Raw genomic sequence first — 13054 nt, 5'->3', positions numbered from 1 at the left:
TGATGGACTAAGGAGGGATTATCAGATAAATGTGAATAATATCCAATATCACTTAACAGTGATGCTTCTGGAAATTGTGCTATGTCTGGATATGCTTCTAATACTTGGGCTCCCGCTGCAGTGGAACATAGGGGAAGGACCCTTAAGTGAGTAAAGAAGGGGCAGTTTGTAAGGAGATGTTGGGTAGGTTGATGGTGCAAGTGGATCTGGGAAGTGGAAGGAGTGAATCAAGGTACAGGCAGTTGAGACCGAAGTATTGTGGGTCAAGGGGAGGTACAGGAATAATAGGGAGTGAGAATTTTTCCATTCTCCCTCCCTATTATCTCTTGAAGCTCAGGTCACGGCTTATTGGTAGGAATACCTGTTCCAAGGCTAGAATTCACAATAGGGTTAATGGTGCAGTGGTCTCCTCAGGCACAGGGATACAATATGATTACATGCTTTTACTTGCCCACCTAATGTGGCTGTAGAATATGGCTGGCAACATTACATGTTTTTTATTAACTGGAGTTACTTCCCTGCCCTAGAGAACAAACCTTCTGCTAAGGCATGACAAAGCAATAGGGTAAAAGGCAACCACTTTCCAGCTTCTGATATTCAGGATAAACACACACAAAATGGTAAAGTTTAATGTATTTTTCTTCTCATTAGTATAAATAGAATAGTTGGAAGTGTGTGCTGGGAAAAGTTAACTGTCACTACATTCAGTAGAGCAGTGCTGTCCAACTGGTAACCAATGACCCGACCCCCCTTGTATGGCCCCCCACATGAAAGTATGTCTGCTGTGACTGTTTAACTTGTGTAAGCTTTAAAAGAATTGTTCAGTATAAAAATAAAAACTGGGTAAATAGATAGTCAATATGTTTCTCATATAGTTGGTTAGGCAAATAATGTAATGTATAAAGACAGGAGTGACTGGATGTCTAACATAATAGCCAGAACACTATTTCCTGTTTTGCAGCTCTCTTGGTTTACATTGATTGGTTACCAGGCAGTAACCAATCAGAGACTTGAGTGGGGGAGGCACATGGGTCATAACTGTTGCTTTTGAATCTGAGCTGAATGCTGAGGATCAATTGCAAACTCACTGAACAGTTATGTCCCATGTGGCCCCCCTTAAAGTCACTGACTTTACAACAAGTTGTGTTCTGGCTATTATGTTATACATTCGGTTACTCCAGCCTTTATAGATTATATTTTTGTCTAACTAACTATATTAGAAACATTTTTTAATTAGCACATCCTATCTATTTACCCAGTTTTTATTTTTACACTGAACTGTTCCTTTAAGGGCAGTGGCCCGATGGGGAGATTTGTCGCCTATGATTATTTATGCACAACTGTGAGCGACAAATCTCTTGAAAATGTGTCTCCATTTGAAATATCTGTAATCGTTGATCGTAAAAACCAACATATTGTGAAGTAGCCTCTGGATATGCTGGTTTTACCGCGCATATATAATCGCAGGTGACAAATCTCCCCATTGACCACTACCCTAAAAGGTATCAGTACTGAGATTAATTTACCCTGCTTTGTTTACACCTCAAATTCAGACTGTAAACTCCTACATTGTTCACACCTGTGATCCCCCTGCATTGTTCACACCTGCCACACCTCTATTATTCACACCCCTAAAGCCCTGTACTGTTCACATCTCAGACCCAGACTGAAACTGTTACCACATACAAACTGCTGGAGGGGCACTGGCATTGTGTCACTGTATATAGCACAGTATGAACTGTTCATCTTAGAGTGGTCCTGATAGGTTTCCCTGTCTCCTGCTGTTTTCTGCCAGCCCTATGTTCCCTACCTATGCCATATTCTTACTGCCCTATGCTTCTTTTGTGTGCCATACTCTGCCTGCCCTACGCTACCCATTGGAAATGAACCTGGTAGGGTTTGTTCTGGGGGTTTGTTAGCATTTAGAATTGTTGTTAGGGCCCCTAAGGTCTTTAATCGTGTGCTGGGGGTTGCTGTGCTATCCACAGGGGAGGAGGAGGCATATGTCTTTAAGTGTATGTTTTAATATGACTTAAATTCTTCACATATGCGTGATATCCCTGCAGTGAGCATCAACCATTTGGTTTTTTATGTATTACCACAATTAATGTGGACATGGTCTTAAAAGTTCTTGAGGTAGCATGGGTGTGGTGTAAAGTAGGTGTGTTTTAAAATTAGGGAGTGGTCAACAGTGGCTTCCATTATTGGCTCTCCACTATGTAGGCCAGAAAAACACAGCCCTCGCCCCCACAGAAGATGGACAGCACTGCAGTAGATCTTTCGGTTATCTAATAGTCTTATAATATGTATATATATATATATATATATATATATATATATATATATATATATATATATATATTTAAGTTGTGGAAAGCACTCCGTTTGGAAACAATACCTGGGTGCACGGTAAGGAAACATATATATATAAAAAGAAAGACCAGCAACACCAGGGTTTTGCAAAAAATTGAAAAAGTGTTATTGCATATGTATCCGACGTGACGTTTCGATCCCTATTGGGACCTTTCTCAAGGTAAGGTTTTTACCTTGAGAAAGGTCCCAATAGGGATCGAAACGTTGCGTCGGATACATATGCAATAACACTTTTTCAATTTTTTGCAAAACTCTGGTGTTGCTGGTCTTTCTTTCTATATATATATATATATATATATATATATATATATATATATATATACACGTATAATTAACTGAGAGTAGCTTTTTCTTAAAGGTGATTCATAATGTTGCATGCTTGCTCTATATTCTCTGTAAAGTTCAAAATCCAGTCCTTCTACATACAGAATTGCTTGTTTGGTGGGGTCGTCATTTAAACAGATTTTAGCCAGATTTGGTCATCTAGCAGGTGGAAGAAATTGGGCAGATTTCATAATTTAGACTGAAAGGCGAGGATCAGATTATAACAGAGGCCTTAGAAAACCCAATAAAAGTGGACTACATCAGTAAACTGCTAAAAATAAGGTAACAAGTATAAATGTCATCCATGTAAGTAGTGGGACTGCTTTGGCCAATCTCCTGCAATTTGCTGACATTTTGGTAAAGCTTTAGGGTGTCACCTATTTTAGTCTGGCCATGGGCAGCAATATGTAAATGTTTTCCCTAAGGTATGACTGGGGAAAGCCTTAGGGGGCCACATCAAGCATTGCTATGTTGTAGATCCTGCAAAGCTGATGATTGTGACAATTTTGAACAAGTAAATTAGTGTATTAGGTCTATGAGGCAGCAGCAAATTGAGAAATATTATATATATAGAAATATGTATATATATATATATATATATATATATATATATATATATATATATATATATATATATATATATATATATATATATTTTTAGTATAAAGTATATTTTGTCACAAAGAAAGTTACATATTATTATATCTATTCTAGAGGGTTGTCCAGAGAACAATAAAAAAACCCTTGTTGAAGCTGTCTCCGGGCTAACTCAATTGGGGTAAGCCTGGTCAGCCTGATCAGGTAATATCTTCCTGATCCTTAAATACTAGTGAGATCAGCTTGGATCAAAATATAACAATACAAATCAATTTCAGAGTGGCATCTAAACTTGTTAGCTTTATCTACTGATATTACCCCTTTTTTTGGAAGGGATTCTAAAATGTCACTTCTTTTGCTGTAAAAACAAAAATAAATGTTTAATTTGTGTGCATGTAATAAATCTCCTTTGGCGTTAGGTGCCCCTCTGTGCATATGTATAAGTTGGAAGCAACTAATGAGGCAATTAAATTGCTGTTGGACCTGGATAGAGAAATGCAAAGACTCCAGCATCACTTCAAAAGTGACAGAATTCCTCCTCAAAATCAAGAATACACAAGTGCAGGCACAGCTCTATTGTACATTTGGTTTGGTTGGGGAAAGAAATTATAGAGGCACTGCCCCAGAGCCTATAGAGCTGCATCTTTATTGCTCCATTCTGCCAATTGTGTCTTGATGAAACAGGTAGGTTTTTTATTTTATAACAAACAAGGGAAAGTTCTGCTCACCACTAATTTTTAAAACCATTAAAAGGGGGTGTAATGAGGCTGTGACCACATAATTCACACAGTCAATACAAGAGTCCTCTGCACTCAACCCATTATCAATATATTTAAGACAGAGACATTTTGTGCATACTGCTACTAAAATGCCTTACCCTTTAAACACAACAGGGATTGTTTGTCCATATATTGCAATATATTTAAGATGGTCATCTATGTCAAAGTCATCCCTAGTATGGCCAGTCCTACACTCAACTTTCATCTGATTCATTAAGAATTCTATTTCTTCATTATACATTTTACGCAGGAACTAAGTTTTACCTGCTGTTTTTACTTGCTGCTTTCAAGGTTAAAACTCCCAAACACGGTTGCCCTTTTATTGGTCACCACTGGGATCACCTGACTATAGCTGGGAAGGGTGGGAGCTACAACTTGGAGCTGGTCACTGCTACTGTATAAACTATAACAAACAAGGGAAAGTTGTGCTCACCACTAATTATCAAAACCATTAACTGGGGGGTACAATGAGGCTGTGACCACAAAATTCATACAGACAAATACAAGAGTCCTCTGCACTCAACCCATTATCAATATATTTAGGACATGGAGACATTGTGTGCCTTAAGCTACTAAAAAATGCCTTACCCTTAAAACAAAACAGCAAGTGTTTGTCCTTATATTGCAATATATTTAAGCTGGCCATCTACGTCAAAGTTATCCCTGGTCTGGCCAGTCCTGCACACACTTTCATCTAATTCATTAAAGAGATACTGACACCAGAAGTTAAACCATTTTTTACATCTATCATAGTATGCTATTTAGAATTTTGCCATAAAATATTTGCTCAAAGCTTTTACATTGCCCATCTGACTCCCCTTGCTCTTCCATGAGGGGGCTGCCATATTTGTGCAGCAGAAGTCCATTAGCATTGGAAACATTAACTGACAGGCAAAGTTTTTCGCCTTGTTTCGCCGCGGGATTGACGCCCATAGACTTGTATGGCGTTGTGCGTCAACAAAAAAAAAAAGACGCGTGTCAAAAAAAAAATTCACCGCGCAACAAAATTTTTTTGATGTCCATAGACTTTAATAGACTTTAATGGACGCCCATAGACTTTAATGCGGATTTTACTGAACGTTACCTCTTTTGCCAGACTTGCCTTCACCAGCTCAGACCAGGCGAAGTGCATTGGAGTGCATAGATCTTCCTCAATCTTTTAGTGGAAAAAGTTTCTGGCATCTTTTCCTTTTTTCAGAGTGATATCCTGCAAAAGTCCTTAAAATTTTTTTTTGCGTAACATATGGAACACAATCTATACAGTGGGCTCATGTGTAGGGCATTATAACAATGATGTTTTCTTTATTAAGAGTCACTGGACTTGTGTAATGTAATGTATTCGCTTCAACTTATACGTCCATTAAACTTTATAATTTCTCTAGCCTGAGCGAAGACCTCTAACGAAGTTGTGCTAGGCATAATTGAACGCCAGCGCATGTTCAATTTGATTGCCAATGTAACGCTAGCGAAAATACGCCAGCGTTCGGTGCCCTGGATGCAACTTTACATTTTAGTAAATTAGCGTTGTCCTAGCGAATTTAGGGCTGGCAAAGTGTTGCGATGGCTGTGCAGCCGTCACTGGCAAATATTCGCCGGTATGTAAATTTGCCCCTTGGACTGGCCATACCAGGGATGATTTTGACATAGCTGGCCATCTTAAATATATTGCAATATATAGACAAACAATCCCTGTTTTGTTTAAAGGGTAAGGCATTTTTAGTAGCTTAAGGCACAAAATGTCTTCATGTCCTAAATATATTGATAATGGGTTGATTGCAGAGGACCTCTTGTATTTTGTCTGTATGTATTTTATTTTCCTTTACTTGTGTGATATTGTGCTGGGATACCAAGCGTCACAAACTGTTATACTTAAATTCCTATCAGTCTCAAAGATGAACGAATTCGCTCAGACGTGTTCTTGATTTTTGCAAGCTTGAAGAATGCGATCGAATCTGCGTGAGGGAGCAGTAACTGTCGATTCACTCACCCACAAACATTTATTACAAGGCTAATATGGCATTATTTCCCTTCAAATGCCCTGAATGTGCATTTTTCTAAGTTCTCTCTGACTGCAAGGATCAAAGACTGGTTATCACTAATATCGAGCTGTTCTAACCTCTGTCCATTTTGATTAAACCTACACTGCTGATTCTGAGCTGATCACACCTCAGCACCCAAGGACATTCTATGTCTTGAAATATATAGATATAGACAATAGAATTAAAATATTGTAATTAAATAGTATTACTTTAGAGCATATCTATGGCATGTGAATTATCTGGGGACAAAGGTGCTGGGGTATAAAGAAAATATAGAAATCAAAGGCAAAAATCTTTATTTACTGAGTGTTTGTGGGAGGCAGAGAAGATGCAGAAAAAAAAGAACCCAATGGAAGAAAAAGACACATTGGCAGATAGCACATTTACATAAGTTTATGGCCGAAGTGCTGTGTACATGTTTGGCCTAACATAATATATGTTTGTAATTGTATTATAGTTCTATGTAGCACAACTAAATGAGGAAGTGTAATAAGAACATAAAATATTATGAGAGAGTCCCAGCTAGTGTTTATATCTTGACTTTATCTCCCTGTCTTAGGTTTTGATTTAGGAGGAAAATCATCCATATGGGTTGTAGTTATATTAGAATATAAGAGAGTCACTCTTCATGCATTGCAAATGCAAAGCTGAAGCTCTTTGTATGCCATAATACATAAGATCAAGGTTTTTTTGCCACAGTCGCACAAATACATGTTATTTTCCGAGTCAATCCCTATAATAAATCTGTGTCATGATAGACATTGTATTATTCCTTTAAATGCATTTTTCATAAATCGTTTGCTAGTTGTGGATAAAAAATCCTGAGTCTCTTCTCTGTTTTGTTTGAATTTACCAAGAGTTGGTAAACCAAAGGTCAGGTGGCTAAGTATATTATATCAGCATTTTTAGCACATGAATCGATAACTTTCTCGGACACCACTAACCTTAAAAATCACTGAAAACCCACTTTTTTACTCCAGGTTTTCCCATCTGTACTTTATTTCTGTGTTTGTCATTGTGATCTTGTTTATCCTCCAATCTACGTTAGACAAATTAGGAAAATACCTCTACCATTCAGCTACTTTTATTTTTCCATATTTCCTTTTTTCTTTGTGCAGACTTTGTTCTATGATTAGTGATAGGCGAAAATTCGCGAAAACGCATTAAAGTCAACAATTTTTATACGCTTGTCTATTTTGTCCAAATGCATTAAAGTCAATGGGTGTATGAATAATTTTGACGTGCGACAATTATGACGGCACATTTTTGACACAGTTTCACAAAAACTTTCGCAGGCGTCAAAAACGTGAAAATTCACTGCGAATCTACACCTGCTGAATTTATTCGCCATCACTATCCATGATCATTATGCAGACCATCATAAATCTGTGTTCAATGTGTTTGGATATCATTTGGTTTTGCGACTCATCAGCATGTCCATTAATGAAGAATCAATTTTAGGATTCCATTCTCCTTGGTGTGATAAATCTGTAGATCTGTAAATCTGTTTAAATGATTGTAACAAAATATATTCAAAAGTTCTACAGTTTTATTTTTTTTAAAAAACGATGGCATAGGAAACAGAAGCCTGAAATTGAGTATTTACAAGGTTTTAAATTTATGGGTGTGTACAGACTCACATTGCAGTCAAGGAAGGCAGTTAATATGTACAGAAAAATGATATATTTCAAGGGGATTTCAGACACAGAAATGTTATGCCTCCAGGTAACAGATTGGCCTATCTTGGACATATTTTGGAACTACAGCCAGTGTCAGTGTCCCAGTTGGCCCAGGTGTCAGTGGGCCTCTTGCTTCTAATCATTTGGCCTATTTCATAATTATTCCATGTTTCTTTATGGGAACAAAGAGGCTTAATAATGGAAGAATTAGAGTATAGTTTGTAGAGAAAAGAGACTAGGAGAATAACGAGGTTGAGTGAGGAGAGGAGGTATAATAGTTTGGAAAGTGGGCCCTCAGCCTAAGGTTTTCTGGGGTCTCCTGGCATCCCAGTCCGACATTACCTACAGCTTATCCTAAAAGATGACATCAAGCAAAAAAAGAAACTTGACATCATCTACAGAAGCTGTCAATGTTTCCATTATTTTTGAGTTGATAAATCTGAAAGATTAGAATTGGAAAAAATACGATTGAGGCTTTTCTGGGTGATTTTCTCAAATTGCAGGAAAAAGTGTAATATCAGATTTTAATAAATAGTTGTTCAATACCATGGACTTGGACCTGGAATGGTTTCCTTTACCTAGAATGTCTACTACTGCAATACTACTACTACATACAAGAATTAATTATTAATTATTAACTGCAACAGCTTTCCTACTACTAGGCAGTTATAGCAGCAGGTGGTCAAAAGAGGATATTATACTCATGTTAGCATATCCAATGTCATGTGTGCTTCAGAGTGCACCTGTGCTTTCTTGAAGTTGCCACAGGACCACAGGCACCTGTTCAGGAACAAGAAGATCATCAGCAGCCACCTGGCCCATGATCAAATCTTGTGTCACTCATCACTCTTCTTCAACAGTTTTTTTTCATATTTTCTGTTTAGCTGTTTAATATGCATCAACATAGGAGAAGCTAACCTAGACTTCCATGATTAGTTGCTGATACTTTGGCCAGATACAAAAGAATACAATACATGGCCTTTATTTACAGAGGTGTGTAAAATTATTGGTGTCAGAAAAACAGTGTAAAGTGGTTTAAAATAAATGGCATAGTCTTAGAGCATATTTTTGTCCATATGCATCATTTGTTGTGATCACAGAAGTAATACTACGTGTATGGGGCCAGAATGCTCAGAATCTGGGGCAAGGGATCTTTCTGGAATTTGGATCTCCATGCCTTAAATATGGTAAAAAATTATATAAGCCCAGTAGGATTGTTTAGCCACCAATACGGATTAATTACATCTTAGTTGGGATCAAGCACAATGTACTGTCTTATGATTACAGAGAAAAACATTTTCAAAATATGTTATAAATGGGCCCCATGGGAGATGACCTTCCTATAATTAGGAGATTTCTGGATAAGAGGTTTCAGGATAATAGATCCCATACCTGTGCAAGCTAATCATCCTGTTTCTAAAGGCTGCTTTTTTTATAGCATTTTTCATACTGACACCTTTTTTACCGGAATTTGCCATTTGGGAAAAAAAACCACATAAATACACGTGTGAGACAATTTATTAAAGTAAAATAGCTTGGGAACTTTTTGAAATACTGGGGTTATTTGCAAGGAACTTCACATTATTGTTGCAATAGGCAACTGTAAAATAATGGTCCAGTTTGATTATCACTACTAATGGGACACAGAAAGAAATACTGCTTGCTTGCCTCATTTCTCCAGCGCAACACAGGCTGTGAGCTAGGAATCCCACATGAGGAGAAACAGCAGGAATCCAAGGCATCAACAAAGTAAGGGAAGTGTTTGAAGCACCACAGGGGCTGTTTGGGCTCTAGTCTCACAAGGTAAAGAGCAAAAGATGCTTCAGCTTCAGACTGTGAACCTATATTTGTTATGAATCACCTCTGTATGTATTGTGCAAGCTATTGGTGGTATTACTGTTTAATTTTGATTTATTTATTTATTTGCATGGGGTAAAGTCAGTCATTATCCGCAAGTAGCTCCCTCAGAAAATGCAAACACCTACAAAATACAGTCAAGTTGGGAAATATTAGGGCAGAGACACACGCTCAGATTCAGGGAGATTGGTCACCCGGCGACAAATCTTTTCTTCGGGGCGACTAATCTCACAAGGAAACTTCGGGCAACTTCGGAAAACGAAACGCTCCAAGTGCCATCTCGCTGGTGATTTACATTCTAGCTGGTGGGAAGCCCTGAAGAAGAGGAGATTTGACGCCGGGTGACTAATCTCCCGAATCTGAGCATGTGTCTCTGCCCTTATAGTTAGCAGCCATTCACAGGATAATGTAGGTTCATTTATACGAGATTTAGATATCATTCTATTGTTCAAATTGCAGTTAGCATGATGGTAGTAGCGACATCCATGGAGCTGAAGAAGTCTATATAGCAATAAATATTATCCAAACCTTTTTTCCTCACTTTTAGCAGCTTTTTATTTTTTACTCTGGACTATCCTTACTTTACCTCCTGTTAACTCGATTCAATAAGAAAATCATTGTATTTTGTCCACTGTCTTAGAGTTTGCTAGTGCTTGATTAAAACGTTGACTTTAACTTAGAATTAACCCGATTAATATAATTGAAAGTAAAAGTGTGCAGCTCAGCACTTTGTGTGATGAATGGAGATGGATTAAGAAAGAAAGCTTTCAAATTGAATACACATCTCCTCTCTATCTATTAATTGCACCATTTACTGCTACCTGGCTCACTGACCGTCAGTGTTTAGTCCTGTTAATGATGATACACAGTCCATACTTTCTCCAGGTAATTAAAAAACATTTCAGTTAACATAGTTCTACAGGGAATTTTTCCCTAGTTCCTGGTTCAGATACAATGTAAAATTTAAATTACATTTTGGATTTAGTGAGTTTTCATGTAAATATAGATATGCTCTAGTGAGCCATTGTATGGGATTATACATGCTACTTGTCAGCATACACTTATTTAACTATATATATTTTAAGAAAACCTATTGTCAGGGAGCATTATCTATCTATCTATCTATCTATCTATCTATTTATCATCTATCTATCTATCTATCTATCTATCTATCTATCTATAAATATTATCTATCATCTATCTATCATCTATCTATCTATCTATCTATCTATCTATCTATCTATCTATCTATCTATCTATCTATCTATCTATCTATCTATCTATCTATCTATCTATCTCTATATGTCATCTATCTATCTATCTATCTATCTATCTATCTATTTATCTATCTATCTATCTGTCTGTCTATCTATTATCTCTAATAAATAATCGGCCTGAAAATGACATTGCACCTGTTGTATTAGTCATGATTCTTCAAAGGAACAGTATCACCAAAAAATTAAAGTGTTTTAAAGTATCGAAAATATAATTTACTGTTGCCCTGAATAGGTAGCACTGGTGTGTTTGCTTCAGAAAATATACTATAGTTTATATAAACAAGCTGCTGTGTAGCCATGGGGGCAGCAATTCAAAGTTGAAAAGGAGAAAAGGCACAGGATACACAGCAGATAACAGATACGCTATGTAGCATACAATGGGATACTTCAGACCTTATCAGTTATCTACTATGTGTCCTCTGCTTGAATGGATGCCCCATGGCTATACAGCAGCTTGTTTATATAAACTATAGCTCTGTTTCTGAAGTGCAAACACCAATTTTACCACTGCAGGACACCAGTACATTATATTGTCATTCCTTGAAAAAACTTTAATTTTTTGATGTTACTGTTCCTTTAATGGACAGATATATATATATATATGTATGTGTAAAGGCTTGAGCACACACTTCAAAAAAGCTTTCACCTGGGTGCAAGACAGGACGGCTTATATAACAATAGAATGCTGATGCACACCAGGGTTTTTCTTTCAAAATGTACTTCTTTATTTGATCGACGTTTCGGTCCACGTCTGGGACCTTTATCAAGACACATTTCAGTACAAGTGAACATATTATATAGAGACTCACCCATCTGTGACCCATCACCAGACCACACCCATTTTCCAATTACATGTATCAACCCATGTGTACCCTCGTTATTCAATTAACGTATTATATTCCTTTTGTGGGCGTGACCTGTGGATTAAACATACATTGTTTCAATATATAACTTTAGAAAAATTGCTATAATTTATATAGTGATACATAATATACAGCATAGTGGACAAAAAGTTATTCCAATTTATATAGTGATACTTAATAATCATTATGATACAACCCTTTTAGTGTATAAATAATCCAATTTAAAAATATATAAATATATAAATATATAAATATATAAACATGTAAATATATAAATATTTAAAACAATGTTAAATGTCGAGGATTTTCTAAAAAGCGGCACAATCAACTTCTACAATGCTAACAATGATCTTAGATAATTTATGTTTCTAAAAAAGGTGCAAAGGAACAATACTCATTCAGACCGCGGGGAGCTAAGGTGTCAAGTGTTCTAATCCAAAAGACCTCCTTCTGTAACAGTAAACGGTCCCAGTCACCTCCTCTGTTCGGCTCTGGAACCAAATCTATACCCATAAATTTTAGGGTTGGGAGTCTATGTCCTTCTTTTAAAAAATGCTGTGGAAGGGGCTGGTCTGCTTCTCCGGTTTCAAATGCTTTTTTAATGGAATATCTATGGTTTCCCATTCTTATGCGTAGTGTGTTTTGGGTTTTGCCCACGTATGTTAAGCCACACGGGCATATTATAATATAAATTACATGGGTTGATGTACAAGTTATCCGATGTCTGATGTTGATTGTTCTGCCCGAATGGGGATGTCTAAATGTGTCACCGGTCATCATAGATCTACAAGTAGTGCAACCTACACACTTAAAACACCCTTTTTTTAGTTTACTTAAAATATCTCTTTTCTGTTCATAACAGTGGACTGGGTCAGATTGCATTAGTAGATCTTTCAAATTTGGCCCCCGTTTGTAACCCCACATAGGCATTTCTGTCAGTTTTTTAGATAGTTTTTTATCACTTTGTAAAATTGGCCATTGACTATCGACAATGTCCTTAACTTTAGGTGATCCTGTGGTGTATTGCGATGTTAGAATGAAGCGATTCTGTTTGTTAGGGGTGGATTTTATTTCATCTCGTTGTGTCATGTGTATACGTGCCTTTTCCAATGACATATTTAGTACATGTGGTTTGTACCCTCTCTGTGCAAAACGGTCGAACGTTTCTTGTATTTGCTTTTCACAAGTGTCACTTTCCGAGTTATTGCGTATAGTACGCAAGAACTGTGAAAAAGGCACTGCTTTTTTTGAGCTTGGTGGGTGAAA

Source organism: Xenopus laevis, chromosome 7L (assembly GCF_017654675.1).
Source record: "Xenopus laevis strain J_2021 chromosome 7L, Xenopus_laevis_v10.1, whole genome shotgun sequence".
NCBI classification, from domain to species: domain Eukaryota; kingdom Metazoa; phylum Chordata; class Amphibia; order Anura; family Pipidae; genus Xenopus; species Xenopus laevis.
Note: the sequence above shows the minus strand (reverse complement) of the source record.